At 41.7% G+C, this 3,616-nt stretch overlaps 1 protein-coding gene across 1 annotated transcript in view; it reads right to left on the reverse strand.

Annotated features, from left to right (window-relative positions):
* The window catches only part of Dytn (dystrotelin), an 85,191-nt gene that overhangs the window by 30,901 nt on the left and 50,674 nt on the right, over positions 1 to 3,616 (reverse strand).

The raw sequence follows: 3,616 nt of genomic DNA on the forward strand, positions 1-3,616 counted from the left end.
GGAATCATTTCCTCCATGCTTCCAAGTGAAGCCAACCATGGTTGAGCAGGACCTTTGACTTATCTTCATATAGGCAGAACTGGTAAAAGAAAGGAGCCAGGAGCTCCTCCCAAACCCATGTGACTCCCGAGGAACAGATCCTCAAATGACCTTAAGTGTAAAAATAAATTGATTTATTTGAGCCAACTGTATGGTCTTAAACGCCCAAAAGGAAAGTATAACCAAAGAGTAGAATCATCAGTATATTTCTTTAAGATGTCAAGGGATTACACTTCCCAGACATTAGGCTTGAGTGTATAAAAAAGTTATTTAGACAATTATTTCTCATTGATGATTTTGTTCCTAAACAGAAAGTGCTGCTCAGATGTAAGACTTCAAATCTTGGTCTCCAATACTGTAGTGCCCACCTGTAGCTAAGGGAGACAACCTGCTATTGTTCTGAAACGATGGATAAATTCATTTTCTCCCCCTATCTAGAAGCCTTTGAGAGGGAACTGACACTGATTCTAACCACTCCAACAGCTATCAAAACTCCTGAAAGCAAATCTAAATCCTGAATCCATCACTCTAGAGTCCAGCCTAGAAGACAAAAGAAAAATGAGTATGAACCCAATAGAGGGATGCTTTTGGAAGCCTTTGTCAAGAAATTCCAATGGACTCTCATATGAACATTTGAAAATTGCCCTGTTCTGACATTTTTCTAATTCCCTGTCTAGAACTTGTAATGCTAATTACTCTTGCCTTTACTTCTCCTTCACATCTCCTAGTTACGATTCAAGGACTTTCTTTACCCCCCAGAGATAAGAGTTATGCATTTGGGAGTCTTTTAGATTGATCCTCTGAAGGGGTATTCCGACTCCAGTTGCCTCACCCTGAATCCCTGTTCAGCATGGAAGAAGCCAGAGCAGTCTATGTCCCTATTCCCTATTGGCAATTTGGGTAACCCCTTCAGAGGATAGTGTGATAAGAATAGGAGGTGGGAATTGGTTAGGCAGTTAGGGTAAAAAGACCCCAAAGAAAAGTAGCCAGTTTTTTTGACTAAAACTCACAATGTCCTTGGGCCTCTTAGCAACATACTCCATTCCAAAGGCCAAAAATGTCAAAAATATTTGGGAGCTTTTATCTAATCCTTAAAAGATTTTAGGGTTACCTCTTCAGAGGGGGGAATGTTAGAGTAGCCAAAAGCCCCATAAAAAGATAAATAACTCAAAGAAGGAGTACATGAAGTTATCAGAAAAAAGTGGTGGGGAGATATGGGAGGAGTTGGAGGGGAGGGAGTGGGCATGTATTTGATCAAAACAACTTATATGCCTGTATGAAATTCCCAATAAATTATTTATTTTTTAAAAAAAATTCCATCTCCCATTGGGAGGTCATTAAAATAGAACCTATATTATCTTTTAAAAAAAATGGTCCCAACCCCACCTCTCTTTGCTTCCCTGGGCTGCACAGCTGCCGGCTTCCTGGTGCCAGCATCTTCCCTGGGTAAGTCTAGTGGTGCCCACCATGCCTTGACTCCCTCAGCCTCATTTACCCTCCCAGCTCCTCCACCCCATCTCTCCTCCTGGCCTGGGTACTGGCCCATTTCTTGTCTTGGCACCCCAGACACCAGGGTGACCTCTCAGCCCAGAGTCCTCACTGCTTCCTGATCCTTTGCATCCAGATGAACCTAGTTCCTCCCTGTGGTCCCCAGAAGCCCTCTGGATGTGGTCCTGCCCCCAACTACCTTTGCTTCACTGGGCAGCTCAGCCACCAGCTTGCTGGTGCTAGCATCTTTCCTGAGTAGGTCCCACTGTGCCCAGTGTGCCTTGACTGTCTCAGCCTCATTCACCTTCCCAGCTCCCCTCCTAGCCTGGGTACTGTCCCAGTTCTTGTCTTGGCACCCTCAGACCCCTGGACTGACCTCTTGGTCCAGAATCCCCACTGCTTCCTGATCCTTTGCATCCAGATCAACCCAGTTGTTCCCAGGGTAGCACAGCCTTTGCACCCCTGGGTGGTACAGCCACCAACTTCCTGAGAGCAGCATCTTTCCTGGGCCTTGCTCCCAGGCCAGCCCAGCCCCCAAATTCCTGAAGGCAGCATCTTTCCTGGAGGAATCCAGACCTTACAAGAAAGCCTGAGAGCATGTGATCCTCATCTGACTTGGACCTCTGTTGGAATTTGGCCCACCAATATAAAATCAAAAGAGAGAACCTGAAGACTAGACCAGCCAGATTTTCATGCCCAACAAGTAAACCACAAAGGCACATAAAGTTTACAAAAAGAAGCAGACCGAAACTCACCCAAAGGAGTCTGGAGTCTCACACAAGAATCAGAAACTACAAAAGAAATTCACATGTCAAAGTCACAGAGAAAAAATAATACCATGAAAAAATAAAATAATATATCCCCACCAAATACGAATAGTCCTCTAGAGGAGTACAGTAAGAATCCCCTAGAAATAACGCAGGACATGGAACTCAAAAGAACAATTATAAACATGATAAAAGAATTCAGGTTGGTAGTGGTCAGAGTATTTTGTCACAGCAATGAAGAACAAACTAGGACAGATCCAGACCTTAGGAGAAAGCCTAAGAGCATCTGATCTTCATCTGACTTGGGCCTCTGTGGGAACTCCTGAAGACAAAAGCAATTTGGCCTCTCCAATATAAAATCAAAAGAAAGAACGTGAAGCCCAGACCAACTACCTTTTCAGGCCCAACAAGTAAACCACAAAGACACATAAAGTTTACAAAAAGAAGCAGATCTAAACTCAACAAAGGAAGGCGTGAATTGCACACAAGAATCAGAAACTACAAAAGAAATTCACATGTCAAAGTCACAGAGAAAAAATAATAACATGAAAAACCAAAATAATATATCCCCACCAAGTACCAAAAATCTGCTAGAGGAGTACAATGAGAACCCCCTAGAGATAACACATGATATGGAACTCAAAAGAACAATTATAAACCTGATAAAAGAATTCAGTGACCTTAAAGAACACACAAACAAAGAAATCAAAGAACTGAAGGAAGATAGGGATAAACTTCTGAATGAATTCAGAAAAGAGAAATATTGAAGAATACTCAGGCTGAATGAAGAAGGAAGTGAAACACTCAGTAAGCCAATTAGAAAAGACAGGAAAAAGCCTCACCAATAGGATGAATAAAATATCAAGACTGGAAGATAAAGTGGACAAATTAGAACACTCAAGCAAAGATTATGAAAAATTTAAGAAAATGCAAGATGGAATATGCAAGTATTGTGTGACATCATAAAAAGACCAAACTTGCAAATCATAGGCATACAGGAAGGAGAAGAACCGAGATAATGGTATGGACCAGATCTTCACCAGGATTGTAGAAGAAAATTTCTCAAAATTAAAGAAAGACAATGCCCATACAAATACAATAAGCATATAGAACACCAAATAGACAGGACTGGGAAAGAACCTCTCCATGGCACATCGTAGTAAAAACCCTAAACATACAGAACAAAGAGACAATACTGAAAGCTGCAAAAGAAAAACAAGTCACATATAAAGGAAAACCCATGAGAATTACAGTTGACTTTTCAGTGCAAACTATGAAAGGCAGAAGAGCCTAGACAAAGGTATTTCCAGTACTACATGACC

Source organism: Nannospalax galili, unplaced genomic scaffold (assembly GCF_000622305.1).
Source record: "Nannospalax galili isolate Female #2095 unplaced genomic scaffold, S.galili_v1.0 scaffold281, whole genome shotgun sequence".
NCBI lineage: Eukaryota > Metazoa > Chordata > Mammalia > Rodentia > Spalacidae > Nannospalax > Nannospalax galili.